A 27,310-nucleotide genomic window follows, 5' to 3' on the forward strand; every position below is an offset into this window, starting at 1 on the left:
AGATTATATGCTATTAAGAATGGGTCATGGGTGCGAGGAGTTCCACGGCCTTTGTTGTTTCAATGTATCCGATAGGTCTCAATTTATAGAATCTAAGATAAAAACATTACACAATATTACTACACATTTAACATATGTAACTGAGAATACAGCTTTCAAAGAAGTTTGGGGTATATTAACTTCATGGTTACCTAGCTTTACATGGTTAAGGGAATTGTTTGTAGGCATATTATTGATTGTAGTTATATGTCTTATTTCCTGTCTTTGTATTAAATGTATACCTCTTTGTTGTAATGTTTGGAAGTGTTGCTGCCGAATAAAGAAGCAAAAGAAATTAGTTGAAGATTCGCATGGTGGCTTGGGAAGAAGAGAGGTTTCTATAATGTTGCAAGATATACATAGTTTCCAGGAATAAAAACTGATAAAGAGGAGAAGGAGGGATTGTGAGTGTCAGATGTAAATGCCTTATTCCCTAATGTGTAAATAATGTATATATGGGATATCAGGGGTTAACTTATTCTTTGACTCTTAATGTATTCATAATTCACCACTCCCACTCTTGGCTCCACCCTTTGTATATATAAGGAGCCACCTTCACCATTTTCTTCGCTTCTATCTGTGAATATTCAGTGAATATAGAATGCCTATTATAATTAAAGAGAAATATATTTAAACTTCTAACTCTCATTATTATTATTGAGTCTGATCCTGAAAATATTGCAACAATCTGGTAGCAGAGGATGGTTTATTGACTCAATAAATACCTAAAAATGTCTAAGAAAGATAGGCCCAACACCAGGGCCTACAGCAAAGAAATAGAAACTGAACAAGAAATAATCAACGAATCCACAAACGCGATTTCGAGAGAATCCGGAGAATACACCACTGAAGAAGAAGAATTAATAAATGAAAATGATGGCCAGGAGGAAATCGAAATAGAAAATAACGAACTCAGGTCAGAGATATTGAAGTTATTAAAAAGCCAGAAGAATGATGAAAGCCTCATCGCGAACCTCCAAGAAATGCTGAAGAACAGCGGAGCAGCGAGAGAGAAAAACATCGCTAAAGAGAAACCCAAAGACCAAAAAACTGTGAGTGATATGACTACAGAGAAAGTCGTTAAGAAAAAGAAAAAATGTGATCCCGCGCGAAATTTTGAATGGCAGCCATCTTGGTTTCAACAAACCTCCAAAGTGAGCGAAGCAGAGCCAATCAAAATGCTCAGTTCAAAATTTCTGGCGCGAAAAACGTTATCAGACAACGAAAGTGAAAAGGAGGATTCAAACTCTTCGGAAGAGCCAGAATCAGAAAGTGAAGACGACTTAACGAAATCCCAAGTAAAGTCAGCAATGAAGACGCTTTTTGCTGCATTTGGGCCAAAATTAAAAATTTCCAAAGCGCCAACGAAGAAGCAAGCGAACAAGCCGATACTTCAAGACCTGCACGCTCCCATCCTGACTTCGAGAGCAACGACGCCCGAGCCCAGAGAGCCATGTCGATTCCGCCCTACACCGCAGACCGAAGCAAGTGCCAACGCACCCAAAAGAAAGAGAAGAACAGTCGCCGCCATCAGAACTCCTAAGACCGAGCCAGAGACCGACTCGTCTGAAGAGGAGCGGAGCGAGCGAGCTACAATGGAGAGAACCTTCCACGACGACGCCAAAGAAGAAATGAACAACGCGCATGTGCGAAACTACGTAGACGGTCCGGAAAGACTTGAACTGGCCAGAGAACCGCGCAGACTCGTTGCGAGCATCCCCATGCCGTTTTGCAATTTCTTACACTTGCGAGACCACGGACTACCTCAGGTTGTAAGTAATGGACAAAATAATGTGGGTAACTTACCCAGTGACTTCCCAAAACTTAGGGTTGATGGCATTAATTTGCAAGAATGGTATCAACAGCTCCAGGTTGTCTTTATGAAAGAAAATTTACTATTTTTTATCACTAGTCCCCCAAGAAGACCTTGGACTTTAAAAATAGATTGTTTACACCATAAGGCATTTTTCTTAATAATATCTAGCGTGTCTCCTGCAATGTATCATAGCATCAAACCAAATCTAACTGTTTCAGAAATAATCCAATGCATGTTTAATTTGTTTCACAGCGATAGTGTAGCTACCACCACAAGAATGTCTAAGGACTTCTTTTCTTCCAGAGTAAAACCAGGGGTTTCCATAAGTGAGCATTTAATATCTTTAAACAAAATAAGAGCTGAACTGCATTTGAGGGGGGAAGTGATTTCAGATCAAACAATGAAAAGTGTTATTATCAACTCACTTGATTCATCATGGGATAGTTTTATGTCACACTTAGACACCATCAATCTAGGATATTTATCAATAGAAAGTCTGTCTAACAAATTGATAGCAGAAGACAATTCAAGAAAAAATCGTTATAGCAATCACACAGAACACAAATCTTTTAGGAAGGTAGCTTTCCAAGAAAAATATAATGAAACTTTTAAATGCCACAATTGTGGGTCCAGGGAACACAATAGAAGAGATTGTCCCAAAATTTCAAAGGAAAGACATAGGTCAGAATATAGGAATAAATACAATTATAGACAGTCTTCCACAGATAGACATAAATATAGAAGCCCACCAAATTACAGAGAAAGTAGAGGGGGCAGAGAAAATTCAAAAGAGAGAAAATCTGGTTCACTGAATGGACTAAATAAACAAGACAGCACTAAAACGCAACAAAATGAGAACAATAATTGGCTTATTGATTCTGGGGCAACTAATCACACCACTAATAACAAAAATATATTGTCTTCATTTACAGAAGATAAGTTTGTAATAAAGGTAGCTAATCAAGAAAAAGTTCAAGTATTAGGCAGAGGGAATGTGACCTTGCCTGGTCTAGGAAAAATAGAGGGGGTATTGTTAATACCAGAAATACCTCATAACATACTAAGTGCCATAAAACTAAGCAGAGATTCTGACATCAATATAGTTTTCTCAAAGGGAAAAGCAACTTTAGAGAAGAATAAAACAAATGTAGGCACTGTGATGATTAAAGGAGGCCTACCCTATCTGATAACAAAAGAAAGATGGTTACATAACATTGATTCAAATATGGAAGATTGTATTGAGGCAGATGATGAAAATATTAGTAACAGTGACAATGATGAATGTAAAATATCTCATGATCACACAGATACACACAATGAGAAGAAACCAAAAATAGGTAAACCAATTCATGACGAGTGTGCTCACATCTTACATAGGAAGTTAGGACATGCAAGTTTTCCTGTAGTACAAAAAATGACTGAACACGCAGAAGGTGTCAAAATAAAAAATTGTGAGAATTATTTGGAATGCTCAGTATGTAAATCTACTAAACTAAAAACTAGTCCCAGGCCAAAAAAATCCACCAGATCAACTAACAAAATTTTTGACTTAGTACACATGGACTTAGTTGGCCCATTAACTCCATCAATCACTTATAGAAAACGTTACTTCCTAACAATAGTAGACGATTACAGTCGCTATGGTTTTGTTTACACATTGAAACACAAGGATGAAACCTTTCAAAAATTTAAGGAATTTTACAAACGCATAGAAACACAACATAATATCAGAATAAAACAAATTATGACAGATAGGGGATGTGAATTCATGTCTAAAGAATTCTCCCAATGGTTAAAGGATAGAGGAATGCTACATTACACGTCTAGTCCATTTTCTGCGTTCCAGAACGGGATTGCAGAGAGAAAGAATTCCACATTACAAACCATGATTAGGTGCACATTAGAGGATGCTGGTTTAGGCAAACAATTTTGGTCAGAAGCCTTACATTATTCAAATTACACTCAAAATAGAACCTGGTCCAGTATTGTGAATAAGACACCATATGAGGTGATGTATAATAGGAAACCAAAATTAGCACACATGCACATATTTGGGGTCACTGCAGACGTACACATACCTAAACAGTTGAGAAGAAAGGGAGAAAACGTATCCAGAAGACTAAGATTTATGGGATATGAAACTGGCACCAAAGGGTACAGATTCATTGATAATAATAACAAATTTATAGTTTCCAGAACAGCTGTGTTCCATGAACAGGCCAACTGGTCTAAATTACATCTTAATGAAATATTTCCAAATAAATGCAAAGATACAAAATCTCGTGAGGAAGGGACAATAGAAAATCAAAATATCAACAAAAATAAAAACAAAACCAAAACATGGACAAATAGTCAACACAAAATAAAGACAGACACATTAACAAAAAAGGAAGCTAGATATTTGCATGACTACCATAGCAAACCTGAAAGAGCTATTAGGAACAACAGAAATCAAATACCAAATAAATACAGAGATTACATAATGCATATGGATGGTGAACAAATAACACCTAATACATATGAGGAAGTATTAAAACTCCCTCGTGAAGAAAAGGAAAAATGGGAACTAGCTATGAAAAAAGAGATGGAAAGTTTGCAAGGATTAAATGTATTCACACCTGCGATTGCACCTAAAGATAAAACAATTATTGGTACCAGGTGGATTTATAAGATTAAGAACCTAGAAGGAGGCAATACCCTATACAAAGCTAGATTGGTTGCACAAGGTTATGCACAAAAATATCCGGAGGACTATACTGACACGTACTCCCCCACAGTAAGAACAGAGAGTGTTAAAACAGCTCTAGTAGTAGCATCCGCACTCAATCTTGATGTATTTCAATATGACATACAGACTGCGTATCTACACGCAAAACTAGATAAGGAAATATATGTAAGAGCACCTCACAGTCAGTACACTAATAAAAATGAAATTTGGCTATTGAACAAGAGTTTATACGGATTAAAGCAATCTGGCAAAAGATGGTACGATTGCTTGGTAAAAGTACTTAAGACCATGGATTTCAATGCTACCACTGCTGATAACTGTTTCTTTGTCAAAAAGAGTGATGATTACATTGAATTTGTATTGATTTATGTAGATGATATTTTATATATAGGAAAACACAAAGAGAGAAGAGAAATCTTTGTAAACAAGCTAAATGAACATTTCTCGTTGAAATCTCTAGGTAAAGTAAACAAATACCTTGGTGTACAAATTAACAAAACTAAAAGGGGATTCAAACTTACTCAGAAAGATAAGATTATTGAACTTCTAAACAAATGCAATTTAAACAATGCCAAACCCTGTGACACTCCTATGCAAACTGATTTCCTTAGAAATACTGATGAATCTTCCCCTGAATTCAAGGATAATACATTTTATAGATCAGTCATAGGTTCACTTCTTTATATATCTAATTGGACTAGGCCAGATATTGCATTACCACTCAATTTATTATCAAGGCACGTTAGCAAACCAACAGTGTATCACTGGGAAGCTGTCAAAAGAATTTTAAGATATCTGAAAAGTACATTAGACTTTTGCCTAGTATTAGAACCTAGTGATAATATAGAACCAAAATTTACATGTTACGCAGATGCGGATTGGGCTGGAGATATATCATGCAGAAAAAGTACTTCTGGTTATATTTTTCTGTTAAATGACTGTCCAGTTTACTGGTACACTGGTAAACAAGAACTGGTAGCCACTTCAACAACAGAAGCGGAATATGTTTGTTTATCCAAAGCTGCAAATAACCTTGTATGGTTTAATGATTTAATTTCAGATGTTTGGAAAAAACCTGCTTTGCCTTTTGTTATGCATGAAGACAACAAAGCAGCCATTGAAATATCTAGATCCGATGCCATTGGACAAAGATCCAGGCATATAGATATAAAATTTAAGCATGTGAGACAATTGTCTCAAGATGGATTTATCAAAGCAGTGCATTGTGATACCTCTGAACAATTAGCTGACATATTGACGAAGCCTTTACCTTCTAAACAGCACAAATACTTAACTTCCAAATTGTATGTCTTATATTGTCCTGAATCTGAATGTAATTGGTGTTGTATAGCGAACCGGCATTTAGAGGGGGATTTGTCAGATGTAAATGCCTTATTCCCTAATGTGTAAATAATGTATATATGGGATATCAGGGGTTAACTTATTCTTTGACTCTTAATGTATTCATAATTCACCACTCCCACTCTTGGCTCCACCCTTTGTATATATAAGGAGCCACCTTCACCATTTTCTTCGCTTCTATCTGTGAATATTCAGTGAATATAGAATGCCTATTATAATTAAAGAGAAATATATTTAAACTTCTAACTCTCATTATTATTATTGAGTCTGATCCTGAAAATATTGCAACAGTGAGAAATAAAGAAATTAGGGTTATTCCTGTAAAACAATATAGCCTAAGTTACTCCATTTTAAAATCATGTTAAGGCCTTATTTTACTCTGTATAACCTGAGTATATAATTTAGCTGACAGTTTAAGGAGTGTGAGAACAGGATGTGTGGTTCCTGTGTTTTTAGAGGAAGTTGTGTTCTTGAGATGTCCAGGTCGGCTTGACCTCGTTAAGAAAGGGAAGTGCGTATATGCTGATATTACTTGTTATGCTGATATACACGTGTTAGCAATATTGTTAAGTAGGGTATTTTTATATACTGGAATTATGGGGACTTTCCATAATGGGAATATCATGTGTTCATCTATTATATAAAGTCTGAAATTGTACTCAAGGGACATGCTTGTATCCTGTAAGATGTAACCTGAAAATTGTATAAAAGACGGCGAGAAAGGATGGTAATTGCTCCCTCACTTTGGGGGGGACCTTTGCAAAGAAATAATTAAATAAACTGTATTCTTGTCTTATCTCACAACTCTCTGTCAATTATTTTCTGGGTACAGGCATTTCCTGTGTATCACAGATCAGAAGATGTAGCTCATAGAAACATCAAGAATTGAACATAACTGAATAGATAACATCATCATTATTATTTTACCAAACAATGCCAGCAGATCTGGAGAGCAATACAGTAGCCAATAGAATAGAAGAGGTTACATACCGAGACCAAAGAAAGGAGATTTAACAGAATTAAATCTGATCACCATTGGGTGTACAAAGGATATTTTAATAGCACATGTCAAACTTTAAGTTTGAACAGAAACAAATTTGGCTTTTTTATGGGAGGCCTATATCTACCAATCATTGCTGTAATTAGTAGCGCCCCGATGCAGGCCAAAAGAAATAGTTTCTATGTGGGACATAGAAAAAGAAATATCTAGGGATGATTGAGGGAGAAGGAATGACTGTGCTATAGAAGAAATGGGACACTGGCTAAATGTCTTTATAGCGATAGCATAGCAATAGCATTTAGACTTATATACTGCTTCACAGTACTTTACAGTCCTCTCTAAGAGGACTCATAAGAGTCAGCATAATGCCTCCAACAATCTGGGTCCTCGTTTTACTGACCTCAGAAGGATGGAAGGCTGACTCAAGGCTGACTCAACTTTGAGCCTGGTGAGATTCAAACTGCCAAATTGCAGTCAGCCGGCAGTCAATAGAAGTAGCCTGCAGCACAGCATTTTAACAACTGTGCCACTGCGGCTCTCCTTACAGTATCTCTATCTCTCTGTTATCTCTATCTATGTTTCTATCCTGTCTTTCTCTTTCAAATCATTTTCTAAATAGAAGTTCATTAGAAGATACATCAATTTCTGTGGCCTGTTTTGGCTTCTTCACCTTGTCTTCAGCAGCATTTGCCAGCTAGAACTAGGTACCTTCAAAGATCTGGATGACTGTTGTTCAGAAGAGCCAAAAACATCTGGCTCTTCACCCAGGTCTTTGATGACAGAGAATGAGCCCCTTCGTATTACTGAGTTTGTCATCTTTCATTTTAATCTTTTACCTGTGATTGATTTAATTGTAAATTTTTTTATTGTTGTGAGCCACCCAGGGTCATTGAGAATTGGGTGGTATATCAATTTTGTAAATTATTACTAATATTAAGTCCTCTTCTAAGGCTATGTCAGAGGTACTAACAAACATTGATGGACTGTTGGACAGACAGTTTTTAGAGACATCTGGAGAAATTGTCAGTTAATTTATGCTCTGCTCTTATACAAAAGAGTCAAGCCTCATAGCAGCTGGGAACTCTACATATCTTTAATCCCTACATCATGGAATTGAAACTATTTGTGCCAGAAAATAAATCTCCCTTTGTCTAGCAAAGGGAAAAAATGCATCTTGAGCCTGTGTCAAACGCCCACCATGGCTGCACTCACCCTGACCCCCACCACCCATTGGCCCTCCAAGTCAAACACAACCCTGATGCGGCCTTCAATGAAATCAAGTTTGACATGGACTTCTGGTTGACGTCGCGTCACTCTTCAGACAAAGGAAACGGGTCTCCGCATTCCCTGTGCTGAATTCTTCCTGTTTGTGGGCTCCATGAGGAGCCAAAACCAGTGAAGCAAAGAGGGGTACTCTGAGAGGTCGAGGAGAGTCGCAGCTCTCCTGCTGGACCCAGGATTCTTTTTCCCTCTCAGTCACAGCAAGAAGAAGAGGCAGCTGAAGATGGCTGCTACAAAGCTGGGACAACCGATGAACATCTAAGACTGGTGCTGGAGCAAAGTAGGTGACCAGTGACTGGAACTGGGGAAGAGGATTTTCTTTTTGCTTTAAATTCAACCCCAAGGAATAATTTAGAACTATCTGCTCAGAATTATCTGTTAGTGGCGTCTGAGCACTCCAAGTAATTATCAGCAATTACTAGACCGGAAGTGAAGGGTGCAGGAGAGAAAAATAATAAATTTTGAAATAGACGGAAAATTGGATTCTTAAACTGGCAAGACATGGTACTGGAAAGGCATTTTAAAATGCTGGAATCATTTACTTACTAAACTTATTCTGCTTTTATAATTCTTCTACGATCAAAAGAACGCTGGAATTGTGGCAATATTACAATTTAAGATGAGAGTGCCACCTGCTGACGAAAGGGAAAATTACAGGTCTGGAAATATCTACAGGAAAGACTGTGAAAATACCTACTGGGTTACTTTTAACTACCCTATGTTTACTGGAGACCCAAATATGAAAATAAGGAAGTTTTTAAAGGAATCCCTGAATCTTATGCTAGAAGATTGAACTTGTAAAGGAGATGCAAAGAGGATTTTGATAACCTCTGGGATTACTTAAATGGAATTGACTGTTAACCTATGGGACATAAAGAACTGGGACCAGTGTACTTCTTGAAGAGCAACTTAAGGACTGAATAAATAGTTTTTGGACTGTTGGACAAAAGTTGAATTCTTTAAAAATAAAATAAGATGCTTTTAAAGGAAGAAATTAGTGGAATTTCAAAGGAGATGGCTTTACTTTTTCAAAATACAAAAGACATCACGGAGGAAGGATTTAAGGAGATCTTGGAAAAAAACCATACAAGGGATGATGAGTAAAGATCAAGACGCCCAGGAAAGGGAGGAGACAACAGAAGAAATGAAGGAAGAAGAAGACAATGAGGAGACAACAATGGAAATAAGTGATAGATGAATTAAATCAGGGGGGAAATGTACTAAGATATGTTTGAAAGGGAAATAGGGACCCAGGTAGAAATCTTGGAAATTAGGCAGTGGAAGAAGGTAGAGGTGGGAGAAATACCTAGATTGAATAGTCAAGGAGCAGTTAGAGATAGAGATAAAGATTCTAGAGAGGAATGTTGGAGGCAAATTTAAAAAAGCATAGCAACTAAAGTATTGGGCAAGAGACAATGGATAGATGATTTCTTTTCTTTGTCGTTGTTCTGATTTGCTTTTCCTTCTCTCTCTCTCTCTCTTCTTTCTTTTTTTTTAAGGTAGGTGACACGATTAGAAGTTAGGTAGGATAGACATAAAATGTTTTTCAGTAAAAGGTGATATGATTAAAAGTTAGAATAAGTGATAGAAATAAAAGAAGGGGGAATGTTAGACTCTGTTATATAATAAAATAAAAGTAACAAAAAGGAAAACATGGAATAATTAAACAATGATGGATTGCAACTTATTATAATTGTGTATCATTATTAGAAATATATAAGTTGATTGATTCTGACTAATTTTACTAGTTTTATTCGTATTAGAATGTATGACACGCAGGTGCCACCTTGTTCACGCATTGATGTGATATGTTTGTAAAAAAATAAGAAAAAATATATGAAGAAATCAAGTTTGACATCCCTGGCCTAGAATATTTGGTCTGATGGTATGCTGCGCGTTCTTGTTCTTCTCTGATAAGAGATAGAATTGAGTTACCTCTTTTTAACATGAAGAAACTAAGCCTGGAGTCTTTAGGGGGTTAGGAATAAGGGGCACTGTACTGCAGTGGTTCTCCTCCTTCCTCTCTGACCGTTTGCAGTTTGTGTTGGCAGTGGGGCAGAGGTCGACATTGAGGCGCCTCACATGGGGAGTGCCGCAAGGGTCGGTTCTCTCGCCCCTTCTGTTCAACATTCATGTGAAGCCGCTGGGTGAGATCATCCGTGGTTTTGGGGTGAGAGTCCATCAGTACACTGATGACACTCAGCTGTACATCTACACCCCAGACCATCCCAACGATGCCCTTGATGTGATGTCTCGCTGCCTGGAGGCCGTGCGGGTCTGGATGGGGAGAAATAGGCTCAGACTCAACCCTTCCAAGACCAAGTGGCTGTGGCTTCCGGCATCCCTATATAGTCAGCTGGTGCCATCGCTGACTATTGGTGGTGAATCTCTGCCCCCCACAGAGAGGGCTCGCAATCTGGGGGTCCTCCTGGACGCATATGACAGCCGTGGCCAGGGGGACATTTTATCAGGTTCACCTGATTCGCCAGTTGCAGCCCTTTCTGGACCGGGACACCTTGCACACGGTCACTCATGCCCTTGTCACCTCCCGGCTGGACTATTGTAATGCTCTCTACATGGGGCTCCCCTTGAAGAGCACTCACAGACTCCAACTGGTCCAGAATGCGGCCGTGCGGGTGGTTATGGGCGCAACCCATTGTGCCCACGTGACACCCCTCCTGCGCGAGCTGCACTGGCTCCCAGTGGTCTTCCGGGTGCAATTCAAGGTGCTGGTTACCACCTTTAAAGCGCTCCATGGCATAGGACCCGGGTACCTTCGAGACCGACTTCTGCCACCAATAGCCTCCCACCGGCCTATCTGCTCCCACAGAGAGGGTCTCCTCAGGGTGCCATCGGCCAAGTTATGTTGGCTGGCAACACCCAGGGGGAGGGCCTTCTCTGTGGGAGCCCCTGCCCTGTGGAATGAACTGCCCCCGGAAATGCGTAAGATCTCTGACCTCCATGTATTTCGCTGTGCCCTCAAGTCCCTGCTGTTCCGCCAGGCCGGGCTATCAATGTAAAGATTTTAAATTAGGTGTTTTAAATTTGGGGGGTTTTAAATTTGAGCCGAAACTATTTAATAATTTTAATTATTTTTAATTGATGTTTGTCTTTGTGCTTTTAATAGGCTGTACACCACCCTGAGTCCTCCAGGAGAAGGGCAGTATAGAAATAAAATTATTATTATTATTATTATTATTATTATTATTATTATTATTATTATTATTATTATTATTATTTAATCTTTAGTGAGATTCACAGCCTTTGAGGCTGGTTAATAGCTCAGCAGCTCGAGTCCTAACCAAGGACCTAGGAACTGTTAAGGTATCGTCGGAGGATGTAAGCTGTTCCGAGTAAGATGGTTTTTTGTAGAGTCAAAATGTTCAAGTCCGGCAAATTTAGAATTTCTAAATAGCGGGGTAGCCCTTTGGGTATTGCTTCAAGGGCTCCAGTTACAATCGGGACAACACACGATTTCTTTTTCCACAGTCACTCAACTTCAATTTGCAAGTCCCGGTACTTTGTGATTTTTTCCTTGCTGCTTATCTTCAATCCGTGCATCACCAGGTATTGCAATGTCAATGAACCATACTTTTTTATTTTCAACTATTGTTATGTCAGGTGTGTTGTGGACCAAGTGCCTGTCAGTCTGAATCCTAAAGTCCCACAAGATCTTGAGTTTCTCATTCTCTAAAACTTTCTCAACCTGATGTTCCCAGTGGTTTTTGCTATACTCAAATCCAAACTTCTGGCACAATTTCCAGTGAATGATCTTAGCAACACGGTCATGGCGTTGTAGGTAGTCAGTTTGTGAAATTTTGCTGCACCCACTGATTAGGTGGTCGACTGTCTCATCTTTCTCATTGCAGAGGCGGTATTTGCTGTTGGTGGTAACATGTTGAATTTTTGCCTTCATGCAGTTTGTGGCTAGGGCTTGTTCTTGAGCTGCCAAAATAAAGCTTTCTGTTTCTTTTTTCAGTACTCCTGATCTTAACCAGTTCCAAGTTAGTTTCTGGTCAGTTTTGCCTTCAATACTTTTCAAGTATTGGCCATGCAGAGCTTTGTGTTTCCAATTTTCAGCTCACTGCTCAATTACTTCTTTCTTATATTCTGCTTTTGTTTTTTATTTTTATTATTATTATTGTGATCGACAGGAAAACCCCATTACCGTTTTAAAGAGACAGAGACTAAAATAATCCTGGGACAGAGTTTATTCTTTGCAAAGGGCCTTTCTCTCTGGAGGAGATGAAAGACAAAAAAAACAACAAATTACATGAGTTTTTATAGTCTTCAGGAACATCAGAATACACGTCAGAATCCCTTGGGAATCAGTTTCAGATCTTACATAACATCGTATATAACATATGTAGTACATGATCCACCCTGGAAATTCCCCAATTTCCAACAGAAATACCCCTCAAAAACATCAATTGTGTACTTCCTTTAATTAATGAGGGCAAATTGACCCAAGAGCATATTTCCTGCAAGATAAACATATTCTCAAAAACACAGGAATTACACAGTTCCTTTCTCATGTTCTTAAATGTCAGCTAAATTATATAATCAGGTTATACAAGGTAAAATAAAGCCTTAACATGATTTTAAAATGGCGTAACTCAGGTTATGCTTTTACAGGAATAATTCTTATTTCTCACAATCCCCAATTCTCCTCTTTATCAGTTTATTCCTGTAAATTATGAATATCCTGTAATAGTATAGAAACTCCTCTCCATACAATAGGTAATTTGGGCAATGCCATGTTACCACATAAAAACATTAACTTGGAGGGAGCTTGTATCCTTAGACATGGAAAATGTAACCCTTCCTCCAAAATCCGAAACTTCTTGTATGAAGGTGTATAATTACCAAATAGCTCAGTGCATTGCTTATATAAAAATTCCATTCTATTTGTAAGGTCAATGTACTGAGGAACTATCTCATATGTACGGTTGCACTTGGCACACACCATCTTCAAAAGATGACTTAATACATATCTCAACTTCCTCAGTGGTATCTATTAGGGTTAGTGGTGTTTCTATAAGAGAATAACGGTGCTCAAGTTCAGTATGGAAACATAGCTGCTACCATGTTATAGGGTAACTAGGCAACACAGCCAAAATCCCCATTCCTATCCGCACCTGTAGAATAACAAACACTACCACAAAAAATCATTATTCCTAGTTAACTAGCTCCCCCAACGTATTGTCCAAAGAGATAAAAGATTATTATCTTACCTCCAATTCGTCAATCAATCGAGGAGAACTTACATCCACTGGATACCAAAACATAGATTTACACCAATCAATAATATCTTTCCTCAATACAATCAGAAACACAACAAGAATTATTACTACTCCTAGCCAAATACAAATCTCTTCTTCCATCCATTGGTCCCCAATTGTCTAAGGTTTATCATCAAAAAGTCAGTTTAAGAGGGTTTGCAGGTTCCGTAGCAACTGTCCTTCCATAAGGCAAAGCCATCAGTCTCTTGACTCTGGAATAGCATACCCAGCCTTGTTTCTTAGTCCTTACAGCCGACTCTGTAGTTAGCAGAACTTGGAACAATCCTTCCCCACACCGGCTGCAACTTCTTCTCAGTAATGGCTTTTATCGGACCCAGTCTCCGCTTTTGTATTCATGTGCTTGGAAATCAAGAGGTGGATTCTGTTCTTTTTACCTTAAATGAGAAAAACACTGGGACAGTCCCTGTATATATTTTCAGAAAACATCTTTCAATTCTATCCTAGGCATCTCAACTTTCCCGCATATGGCAATCCAAACATCATTTCATATGTAGATATCCCCAGATCTTTCCTAGGACTAGTTCCTATTTTTAATAGAGCTAAAGGCAAACACTTTGTCCAAGGTAGTTGAAGCTCTAACATTAATTTTTATAACATAGATTTACTTATCTGATTAGCACATTCACAACGCCCTGTAGAACTTGGCGTGAACAATAAATGTAGTTGCCAATCAATTCCTAATTGTTCCATAACCTTCATCACCTGGACAATGAAATGTGTACCCCTATCACTATCAATAAGATCAACCAATGCATATTTGGGTATTATTCGCTCCAATATGATTTAACAATCTTCTGAGCACCTGTCTTTACACAAAGAAAGGCTTCAAACCATCCAGTAAAATAATCCACTATTATTATCAATGGTCACACCACCGGCATTTCAATGTAATCTACTTGGATTCATTGAAAAGGCCAAATGGTCAAATCTCTACATGTTTTTTTTTTACATACACAATGTATTCATTTCCGTACCATTTGTATAACTATTGTATACATACCCCTACAGACATATATGCATATACATTTAATAAAATCAATAAGTGCTTGCGTTCCCCAATGGATTCCCTCATGCACTCGTTCAATCACATTCCACATCACAGCTTTAGTAAAAATTTGCACCCCATCTTTAATCCATTTCCCATTCACTTACACACCCCTTCATCCACTATTTGTATAATATCAAGTTTAGAAGGATCCTCAGCTGCCTTTAAAACAGCTGTGATAAGTTCCACCTGTTGCAATTCCTTTTACTAAATATCAACCCCCTTTCAATCCAGATTATCCCAAAAGTATGTAAGATACCATAAGCATACTTTAAATCAGCATGAATATTCCCTACCTCATTAGTTAATATGTGCAATGCTTACAATAAAGCAAAAAACTCACATGTCTGCACTGACCATTCAAACGGTAACTTTCCAGCTTTCAATATCTCAGTAGTGTCTCCATTCACAACTGCATAACCATTCAGTCTCATCCCATTCTCAATTCATTTATTCATAACCACACCATTTCGTTCCACATCGTCCCATCTCTCTCTCCTGACAGAAATTCAACTAAATTTAAATTCTTTTTTGTCAAGAGAACCAAACCAAACCTAGCATTTGTGCACCACCTTTTAGTTCCCAGTCCACATGCGAACCAACACTCCTTTGGTTATACCATCTTCTACTGCTACAGACAAGTGGAAATTTTCTCCTTAAACCAGGCAAACATAACACTGGAGCAACACTATATTATTACTTCCTTCAACTTTACAAACCTTTCTTCCAAACAACTTAGTTTGAAATTAACTATCAATAAATCAATAAAGTCTCAATAAATACTCAACTCTCCCCACTTCGGAGGAATCACACCACACCTCTATCACAAATTAGCTAAACTATTTCCATAACTTCAAAGAAATGCAAGCTTAATCTAAATTCACAAGTCTAAACCATAAGTCTATACAGACTAACTTACAGGTAACTTCCTAGCTAACCAGACCAAAAGTCCATCTTTACCTTCTACCAGTAATTCTTCCCTCAAGGGAACATCCCTACCTGGATAACACTAAGCTAAAATAACATAGTCAACTATTCCCCAGACTATCCAGTATCCGGTATCTAGAAATCTCCTTCTCAGCATTCAAAATCAAATGCACAGACATAAAAACACAAAAGAGGGTAATAAAAAAACTTCAAAAAGCAAAAGAAAATCACCTAATAGAGGTACTCCGGGTCTCTACTCCCAAAAATAATTGTTTTAAACTTTCAATGTCACTTCTCTATTATATAGATTTATTTAAACACCTCAAACATTTCACAAACAAAAATAAAATCAAAACTCAGAGCAGGACAGGAAATACATCTGCATAGCTGCCAATGCAGTCAGAAACAATGCAGGATCAAATCACCCATCCGCCCCTCCTTTCTCTCAGACAAACTCAGCAAAGGAAAAAAAAATGTGTAAAAGGGAAAACAAACCGCACCTCCCCCCCCCCCTTTCCTACTTCTCTTGTTCAGAACAAAAAAACAGGGAAAATATAGGGAGGAAAAATACTACTCCTGTCTCCATTTAACATCGGAAATACCTCTTCCTAATCCTACTTCTCCATAGGATCTCTCTCATCTCTCACTTGCTCATTCAAACACTTGCTATTACAACATAACAACAACTACAACAACAAACTCTTGCCACTCACTATTTCATTATACAAAAGGAGATCTCTCAGGGGTTCAACGCACAGGCATTCACAAATATCAGGATCACCGTACCACCCCCATTTAAGGGCTTACCACACACACTCATATTTATTCTGCAATCAGACCTTTTAGTGTATTCCTACACACACATGCCTTCTCCCTACCAATTAGTCAGCATAAATACTTCAGGGAGCTTTATTATCATTCTCAGTATTATTATTTTTTTTACAAGACAATGAGCTCTATTGCCTACACAACTCTTATCACACACACATACCATTTAACAACATTTGCAAACCTGGAATAAAACCTGGGAAGGTTCCATCCCTTCAGATACCCATTTCATTTTCATCCTTGACATCTTGTAGCCTATTCCTCAAGCAGTGGAAAACTTCAGGATGCGGTTTTTAATCAAAAACTTGATTTCGGGCCCTAACCACACCCGCTTTCCACAGCTTCAAGCTTAAGCCAAGAAGGTCACTTAATTCGCCGGCACACCATCACCATCACATCACATTAATCAAAGACAAAATATTCGCGTTCAACCTCAGGTAGGAAGAACAATAACCCTTCCTTACCACATTCCTACAGAGTTTTCTGCCTCATCCAAGAACAAGAAAGATCTGTATACCAAGCTCACATCCCAGAAGAGACAATGCATCCCTCCCAAACAGATTAATACCTACTTCTGGAACAAATATCACATCCAAACGTATAATACACTTTCCACAACTCGATTGCACATTCTTCACCAATGGCACATCAAAAGGTATAACCTTGACACCCTTTATCTTAATAGTTACACTTGTGGGATGCACTCCTCTAGGCAATTTACAAATAGAGGTTCTAGTCGCACCCGTATCTATTAAAAACACATGATCCTCCTCTTCTGGACCCACTAATCATTCTCTTCTCAGGACAAGTTCTAGCAAAATGCCTCTTCTTTACACACACAAAGCACTTTTTGCTTTCCAATCCACCAACACTAGGCTTTTTTCCACTGGAGTAATCCTCTCCCAATTCCAGGACACTGTCGCCACATTGCAACAGAAGTTTCACAAAACCTTTTCCTCTTCCAACTAACTCCTTTCCCTCTCCTGTCTGTTGCAACCCAGACACCATCATTTGACTTTTCTTTCTTTCTCTTCTAGTCTTGGTCTCGTCCCTATTCACATAGATCTTTTGAGCTTCTTTCAACAGAGCAGCAATATCAGTAGTAGCCCAATTTTCAAGCTTCTGTATGTCTGGCCATGATTTTGTCACAAATTTCATTTTCATTAAGGACTCATAAGCCGGCGTTTCAGGAGAAAGACCAGTGTGCTTATTCAAATTGTCCTTAATATTTTCCAGAAACACAGATGGTGTTTCTTCCCACAACTGTTCTACCTCAAAAACTTTTGTTAGAGTTTCTTCCTTGAGGTACAGCTGTCTTAACTCCCTCCATTTGCTTCCGATCGGCTAAATTATTATTATTCCAACCAGGATCAACTAATGGAGACTTAACATCGGCAGCAACGGGTTGAGCAGCCCCCACTTGGATTTTATCCCAAAAAAGCCATAGCTGCCTTTCGAATTTGTGACCTCTCCTCAGGGGAGAACAAATAACCCAATATATGCTGTAACTCGACAAAAGTATACAGATTGGGTCCCAGGAATAAATCCAATGATTCAGACAACTTGATCAAATCCGCCTGTAAAGACGGCATGTTTCTTTTATAATCTTCCAGATCAGAAGATGTCAAAGACACATTCGTAAAAGTCACAATACCATTCGGCATTCCTCTTAAAGGAAACATTCCTTTAGTTTGTGAACATGTAACACGAGGAGAAGTGGATGGATTCTGTTTCACAGTTACTGACAATTCACCCAACTCCTTCTCCAGCTGCCTATATTACTGCCCTGCCAAAGTCTCTTCCTTTCTGCTCCCAGCAGCAACATCAATTCCACCTACAACTTGGATTATACGAAGGAGGGGGAGGTGAGCATGTAGCATAAACTAAAGGATCCCAGCCTTCCTCTTCTTCTTCCTTCCCATACAAAACTCTAGAACTTCTCTGGGAAGAGGGTCAAACTACTGAACATGGAACTGAGGTTCAACATATAACAATTGAGCTTTCAACTTCCTTTTTTCACCAAAACGTTCTTCAAAGCATTGATCCAATATGGGTCTGACTCCCCAAACTTACTCCACCTATAATTAGGCTGTATCAACACAAACATCAGCCAAAACTCCTTACAATAATTCACCTTATCTAATACCTTTGTATAAACTTTCAACCAATCCTCTGACCACTGTGTTAACAATTTCCCTAATGGAGATATGAGGGATTGAGGATATTTCAGTCTCAGCAGCACTTTTCCCTAGTAAAGGCCCCATACTGTCCCTAGCCTGTATAACACTAATTATACACACAAATCATACAGGCCATACACACACAAACATACCCAAATCCAAACCACCAAAAAGAAAACATATACTCACTCCTGGTGCACCGAAGCCTTCAGGAACGTTTCTCTCTGTCCAGGCATTCATGTCTCTGCCTCAAGGTTCATAGAAAAGCAATTCCGGCTGGAAAGGAAATAACCCCATCTCACTGAAATCAGTGTATGTGCACACGTATCAGGGAATTCCCCTCCAGACAGAATGTTTTCAGTCCCTTCGGGCACCAATTGTGATCAACAGGAAAACCCCATTACCGTTTTAAAGAGACAGAGACTAAAATAATCCTGGGACAGAGTTTATTCTTTGCAAAGGGCCTTTCTCTCTGGAGGAGATGAAAGACAAAAAATCTACAAATTACATGAGTTTTTATAGTCTTCAGGAACATCAGAATAAACATCAGAATCCCTTGGGAATCAGTTTCAGATCTTACATAACATCGTATATAACATATGTAGTACATGATCCACCCTGGAAATTCCCCAATTCCCAACAGAAATACCCCTCAAAAACATCAATTGTGTACTTCCTTTAATTAATGAGGGCAAATTGACCCAAGAGCATATTTCCTGCAAAATAAACATATTCTCAAAAACACAGGAATTACAGTTCCTTTCTCATATTCTTAAATGTCAGCTAAATTATATAATCAGGTTATACAAGGTAAAATAAAGCCTTAACATGATTTTAAAATGGCATAACTCAGGTTATGCTTTTACAGGAATAATTCTTACATTTCTCACTATTATTATTATTATTATTATTATTATTATTATTATTATTATTATTTCATGAATATGTCTCATATTTTAATCACATGCTCATGCAAATAGATTGAGAAGCGGTAGTTTTAAGTTTCCAGAGGTGATAAATTTGATTCATCAGAGATCTAAGTAGAAATGCAAGTCTGAGATACTGGCGAGATTGGCTAAGATTCTGAGATCCTAAAAAAGTGCTATCACTCTTGTCTTAGTGAAGTGAAGAAAGGCTGTGCAGATGTGAGTTTGAATCTATGAGAATGTGCCTACTTTTTCAGGTGTAAAATGCATATTATTGCTCTGACATGCAGTCTGTCAAAAACTTTAGGTAATAGTCAAGGTTCTTATCCTTACTTGTAGTTCCTGCAATCATGTGAAATAGCTTAAAACACGGTGACAAACTAGATTTCATTGAGGGCCGCATCAGGGTTCTGTTTGACCTGGGGGGGAGGGGCGGGGTAGGTATGACCAGAGTGGGTATGGCCAGATTGATGTCACTCATCACCTAAGGTGGCCTGAGTGCTCTGCCAGTGAAAACGGGCTCCAGAGCTCCGTTTTTGGCTGCGACAGCCTCTTGCAACCCTCTGCCAGCAAAAATGGAACTCACGAGAGTTGCATGTGGCCCTCACGAGCTCTATTTTTGGCTGCGACTGGCTCTGCAACCCTCTGCCAGTGAAAATGGAGCTCAGGACGGCTGTGTGCGGCCCTCCTGTGCTCTGTTTTCACTAGCAGAGGCACCGTGGCCCAGTCCTTCACTGTTTCCAGGGTAGCCTGCGGGCCAGATCTAAGCACCCCATGGGCCGAATCCAGTTCCCGAGCCTTGAGTTTGACAGCCCTGTACTAGAGGTTCTGGTAAATAAACATCTTCTGAGATAACTTGGACTTGAATTTTCTAATTGTAAATTTTCAGTATATCAATTGTTAATTTGATCTTCTGTTTCAGTTACTGTTTCAGTCTTCTGTGTCCATTGGCATCCTTTAGTATAGAAGTTTGTGGCTGGACTTTTCTTACAAATTTGATGATTGTTTTTAGAAAACTTTTTAAATTTATACCATCTGTTACCACCTCTGGAGTATATACAAATAATGTTTAATACTAGTTTTTTGTCTCTTCTCTCTAATTATTTATTAATTTCCTGCCTGAGATATTTTTCTTTCTTGGCAATGGCTTCTTTTCTCTTCTTGGCAATTTCCACCATCTTTTCTAATATTCAATTTGGTTTCTTCTATTCTTGATTTTTGGCAGTCTCATTTCAGTTTTGTCCATAACAACCTCTTTGATTTCATTTCACTATTCCTGTTCTTCCATATTTATGAGTTTTATGATTTCAAAGAAATTCCTGATGCTCTCCTTGAAAATGTGTATATGCTCAAGATCACATTATGGGAATTAATTGGTATTGTTCTTCCACTTTATCATGATTTGGAACTTGAATATAAGCAGTTCATATCTCTTCCAGTCACCTTCTGTCCAGATTTTCCTATTATAAATTCCATTTTCTTGTATTAATAATATAGCTAATTTAATTCCTGTAGTCCTCTATCTGGTGATGCCCATTTATATAGGCATCATTTTAATTATTATTTTTTTGTAAAGAATTTTTTATTTTTTTTCCAACATAAACGTAAAAAATATTTTTTTTTCAAGAATGAAGTCTTGGTCCGGTCACAAATGGGTACACTAATTTAACAAATGAAAAACAAACAATTTTAACATAAATTCCAACATCTTAATAAATTTTTCTATTATCTCATCATACATCCTAATCTCCTACTAAGGCAAAACTCCTTTCTATATTCAATTATAAATTCAATTATAAATCAAAATTCAATACCACTTTATCTAAATTTTTTATCCCTTGCTCCTTTTAGCATCAACATTAAACACAAAGATAATCAATTCTATTAATCTATATATTTACCTTACAATTTTATCACCACAAATCTTAATTTCCAAGTGTATACAACTCAATTTTTATTTCAATTTTAATCAAAATTTCTTTCTATTTTTCTCATTTTCTAAACCCAATCTATCCTATCATGTTCTTAAACTTTTACACAGAAATCTCAAAATTTACCATTTCATTTTAATTATCACAACGTTTTCTTTTTCACCCCTTATTAATAATTATTCTTCAATATATTCTCCTCATTCTCCTCCATTACTCCACCTATTATTTGGCTGATTTCCAGCATAGCATATTTTGGCTGAGTTTACAGCATATTATCCTCCTTAACTCCCCCTTCTATTTGGCTGAGTACCAGCATTTTCCACTGTTTTGGCTGATTTCCAGCATATTTTGTTTTGGCTGATTAACAGCATTCTCCTCCTTAACTCTGCCTATTATTTGGCTGATTAACAGCATTCTCCTCCTCAACTCCACCTATTATTTGGCTGATTAACAGCATTCTCCTCCTCAACTCCACCTATTATTTGGCTGATTTCCAGTATTTCATTATTTGGCTGATTTCTCAGCATATTCTCCTCCATTAACTCCAACTTCTATTCTACTAACTTATTAAAAAATTTCTTTTTCCATATGTTATCTATTAATCCACTATTTCCAACTGTACTCTTCCAGGGTGTTCCCCCATTTGTTTCTTAATATTAATCACTCCCAACATATATTAAATGCAATCACAATTATAACTTCCATCTGTGTACTTTAATACATCATCAAAAATCATTAATATTTAATCATAATTATCATCCATCACTTTGTTATCAAATTAAAACTAAGCATGTTACAAGAAGTTATGCTTTTATGAACATATCTCTTTTAGTCACCTTAACTTCCCATTTCTATTTTTATAATATTTCTATCTTTGTTTACCATAAACACTACTTGTTTTTATTTAAAGCTCATTTAAATTTTGAAGCATTTAAACAATTAAACATTTAAACATTGATATTCAATTTATCTATTTTGCTTTTTCTTTTCCTTATCAGTCCATATACATTTCAATTCAAAGTCAATACTTCCACGCTTAAAACTCTGCATATCCTTTTGATTCCATTATAAAGTCTCTTTCCAGTAAAACATCAGCTTCTCAACTTATGGTCCTGCGCCAAGACTTCTGTTGCTGCGCTAGTTAGTTAAAAGTTTATTAAACATTGTATTTCTTCTTTCTTTGTAAAGCCATCAAACAACAGAATAGGAATCTCCAAAGTTCAAAAAGCCATAGTTCTTTTCAAGGTAATCCACAATATGTAACAAGTCAAGTAGGTTCTTTTCAGAAAAAAAACAAGTTTCCACAATCAACACTTTCACTTAGTCATTTAGTCACTTAGTCACAGCTTCAATCGCCATTTTGAAGCATTTATGTAGCAATCCGTTTGATCTCTTTGTCTGGCTTTTAAAGGTGGCAAATCCTTAATTTTGCTTTTCTTTTTTCAAGTTTATTTCAGTTTTAGCAAAAAAGTTCAAGTATCCAGTTCTATTTAGCTAATAAGCAATTCCCTCCAATCAATCAGTGCTGAAATAAGATTCTTAAAGGGTTTAAAACTTCTTTCCCCCTTTTTTCCCCAAAATCTTCAAGCCCCTCAGATCTTCAGCCGCTAGTAAGGCTGGGGGTCTTATTTATAAATGTCCTCATTAACGCGTTGTTCTCGCCTGGGCTGGTGTCACTCACCTGGCTCCGAAGCACTTTGTCCTTTCTTCCTTCCTCCTGCATTTTGCTTGTCCCGATCTGTCGCAGTCTCGAGACAGCTGCCATGGCTGCCGTCCCCTGCCACTGACATAGAGGATTGCCTCCCGCCTCCGAGGAACTTGCCCATTCCTCTCAGCCACCCAAGGGGTCCCTCTCTTTTCCCCTGTCCCTTCAGGACAGGGTAGGTCCACAGACCTGTCAGCGACGGTTAGCCAATTGTGGCTTTGCCCGATTGCATCCCCGCGACGCCAAACTGGAAGTGGCATCATTTTAATTATTTGAAGAATATGCTAGCCATGAAGAAATAATTGGATTGGCAAAAACTGATAAGTAATTCTATTTTATTTTCTAGACCATACAGTACAACTACATTTCCTCCTTATATTTCTAACCTTGATATTCCAGTCTCCAACCATAAGACTTGTGTAACTCTACTTTTGCATCAGCAGTTGGACCACATATTAGGATAATCATCATGATATGTCTGTGAAGTTTAATTGATATTATTTGGTCATTGTCTGCACTGAATCCAAGTACTGCCTTTGCTATAATTTTCCTAAATATGAACACAATGCTGTTCCTTCTTTGTTTTTCATATCCACAGTAGTAAATAGTATAATCTTTTAACTGAAAACTACTAATATGACTCCATATTCAATTTGTTGATGCCTAAGATGTCAGTGTGCAATTAACTCATTTCCTATTTTACCATGTTGAACTTTCCCATGTTTGTACTAATGTTCCATGTTACCATTATAATTCCATCTTTGCACCATTGTCACATATCAGTAACTAGATACCGTAAAGTCTTTAATATACCCATGTCATAAATGCATTACTCATCATGCCATTCCATAGTATGATGAGTGCCAATAAACATGTGGGGCCTATCATCTGGCAGTATTTCATCAGTCACTTTATCTTCTCTAACCATATAGTTTTCTTGAAAAAATACAGAAGCTGTCTACTATTGCCTTCTCCTGCCCAGTATGAAAAGGTGTTTTTGTTGTTGTCATTAAAGTGAGCATTTGCCTTCAAGCATCCTATGTTACTTAGTTAGACAGCTGAGATAATGTTCACATCTTATGACCAGCTAGGAGTATGTGGTGTTGAGCAACATTCTTTTATTCCTTACTTCTCTCTTCCAGGACTATCTCGTACCACAATGAGAAGCATAACAGGATTTAGCAGAAAGATTAATAACATAATTTCTTGATAATTTGCATGTGAGGAAATTTCAAAGCATAAATACATAATATACCCTGTTTCCCCCAAAATAAGACATCCCCTGATAATAAGCCCAATTGGGCTTTTGAGTGCATGGCAATAAGGCCAAGCACTTATTTCAGGGTTCAAAAAAATATAAGACAGGGTCTTATTTTCAGGGAAATACAGGTATAACAAACACTGTATAAACACCATTGAAGATCAAATTAGTATCTAAGAGCTTTCTGCAAGATCATCAAACTCAAGTCTGGTTTACATATAAAGAACAGTGAGATAACAACATTAAGTGACTGTGCCATTTGAGATTCCAGGCATTCATTTTCAAAATGTATACAAAGATGAAATCCCCTCCAAGTTGTTTGGAAAATAATGATGATGATGTTCCTTGTACTGACTTGAATATAGACATATAGCTATTTTATTCCCTTGAACTGTAAGTATCCCTAATGCTAGACAATGTGCTTCAACTCCAAGTGAATTTTTGGAATATGTAGAAATATAGACTGCAAAAAAGTTGACAAAGCTGAAGAGTTTTAAGATCATACTAAAATAGAGATCTGTCAACACCACAAATGTAAGATGTATACGTGCGTTTAGACAGTAGGATTTCTGCAGTGTAATTCTCTATGGTTTGCTTCCTGCATGGTTTCTCACTTATAAATTCACATAGAAGTATCTTTTCAAAAGCAAGATAGAAGTTGGGGAATTGTTCCTGAGAATATATGAATAAAATGTTCTTCTACACCATTCTTATGGACTATATTGGAACTCACTTGAAAAAAATGAGGAAATACTCATTTCTTCATTCCCTTGTGATTAAATATATCCATAATTATAGAGATTCACACAATTGTATAATAATTAAAATTATAAATGTAAATATAACAATAAAATCCCAAATATCACCCCAAGGGCAATTCACACATTCAGTTGACAATTGCCAAGTCATGGCAGCTCAGATGAAAAATGTGCATGTGTGAACAGGTCTGTGAAAGGAGTTGTTGCTAATCAATAAGACATCTGCATCAAAACTCAAACAAAAAGAACAATTTAACAGCTTGATTAGTAAAAGAGATTATTCTACCTGGTACTATGAAAAACATATGTACTATAGAATCTTATTACATGTACACACTTGTTTCTTCAAAACATATGATAAAAAGCTGTTGATAGTTATATTAATGCAAGCTATAAATAATTAATATGCATAACAAATAATATAAAGCAAATACTGCAATACCGACTCCCTCTGAAAAGTTTTATGCTTTGAGTTTATAGATGTGTTCAAAGATTCCCCCTCCCCCTTTTACATTAAGGAAATGCTTTCTGTTTCTTCGCTAAGTTTCATATCTATTTTCAAGGAATTATTCTTGATTACAATTATTCATATGTAAATATAACTAATTACTTCTTTATGGAATATTCATTATTTGACTGATTTAATTTTTGAATTTGGGTTGCTGTTAAAACAATAGATTAGTTAAGAAATGATTAAAAATGATAATTTGGTAATCATAAATAGGCATTAGACCATTCTCCTCCTATTCTCCAAGTATGAACAAAACAAACTTGGTTATGAATCTGAACCAGATAAATTAAGTTCACTGAATATCAGGAAATAAGAAAACTGAAGCAAGCAAGACACTATACTCATAAAGATATAGGGAAAGGTTTCCCCTATTCAGTCATGTCTGATTCTAGGGGGAGGAGCTCATCTCTGTTTCTTAGCCAAGTGAGCCAGCATTGTTCAAAGAGACTTCCATGGTCATGTGGTCAGCAGGACTATACGCCAGGGCACACAGAATGTTGTTACCTTCCCACTGAAGTGGTACCTATATATTTACTTGCATTTGCATGCTTTCAAACTGCTAGAAGAGCTGAGGCCAATACCAGGACCTCAGCCATCATGCGGTGGGTCTTAAACCTGGGCAGTCACTTTTCTAGCTGCCAAGCTCAGCATTTTTAACCACTGAGCCATTATGCCCTTTACTATATTCATAGTCATATGTAATAAAAACAGAATTAACACCTAAGTGTAACAAAACAAATACAAAAAAAAAACCTAATACTACAACATGCTTGCATGTTATTAGTGTTGATTGCCAGAGGTGATCTTGTCTTTTTTGGCCCTTGGAGTGGGAGCAAATATTCAGTAATCTGTTTATCATAGTAGATTCTTTTAAGGAGAGGTCTTACTAAGAGGTACTAAATAAATCCCCTCCAATTTGAATTCCTTCAGATTTCTTCGACTTTATTTCTTATCACATCACATCACATTCAACAAGTATTCCCTACAAGTTTCAGACTATAGAAAGTTTTATATCCCACCATATTAAAATTCAGTGTGTGTACTCAGAGTCAGATAAGGCATTATAATGTATTTCCCCCAAAATAAGACCCATCCTGAAAACAAACTCTAGCCTGATTTTTTGGGGTGGGCCTAATATAAGCCCTATTCCAAAAATAAGCCTGAGGGATGGGTGTGGCCAGCACGAGAGATGGCGAGAAAACAATGGTGTCTGGCCGCAACCCTCTGGCCCCTTGGCACAGTGCAAATACCATTAATTCCTAGCATCGAGGCAGAGGCGGGGGGAGAAGACAAGTGATCTAGAAGTGCTGCACATCTGCCTGACTCACGGGAGTTGTGTGCAGTGGCACCAGCAGCAAATGGAGGCAGAGGCATGGGAGAGGCAGATGATCCTGATGCCCGGGCAGGTGTATGTGTGGCGTGGCCGCAGGTAAGCAGAGAGACTGTGGGACAGAGTGAGCGGAGCATTGGGATCACCTCTGCTTCCACCTAGCTCTCAAAAAGGCATGCATTGGATATTTAGTTCAGAAATAACAAAATACTCTTATTGTCAATATTGCTACTATTTATTTTTACTCCAAGTTACTCCCTTCTAAATCTGACTCTTCCAACTACATTAAGGTGACTCAGAATGTCTATGGAGATTTTTAATCATCCAGGTCATGGTTGTCCCAAAGGTGCTTTTTCAAGAGGCAACTAGACTTTCTGAT

At 37.6% G+C, this 27,310-nt stretch overlaps 1 long non-coding RNA gene across 1 annotated transcript; it reads right to left on the bottom strand.

The window, feature by feature from the left end:
- Positions 1-12,419: 12,419 nt before the first annotated feature.
- LOC148114274 (uncharacterized) lies at positions 12,420-18,964 on the bottom strand. Its single transcript, XR_015733950.1, has 2 exons — positions 18,699-18,964; positions 12,420-13,903 (listed from the first exon to the last, which is right to left on the bottom strand). It is a non-coding gene; the product is annotated as an uncharacterized LOC148114274 (long non-coding RNA).
- Positions 18,965-27,310: the final 8,346 nt, after the last annotated feature.

This window comes from Pantherophis guttatus, chromosome 4, assembly GCF_059756535.1.
Source record: "Pantherophis guttatus breed Tessera chromosome 4, ASM5975653v1, whole genome shotgun sequence".
Lineage (NCBI taxonomy): Eukaryota > Metazoa > Chordata > Lepidosauria > Squamata > Colubridae > Pantherophis > Pantherophis guttatus.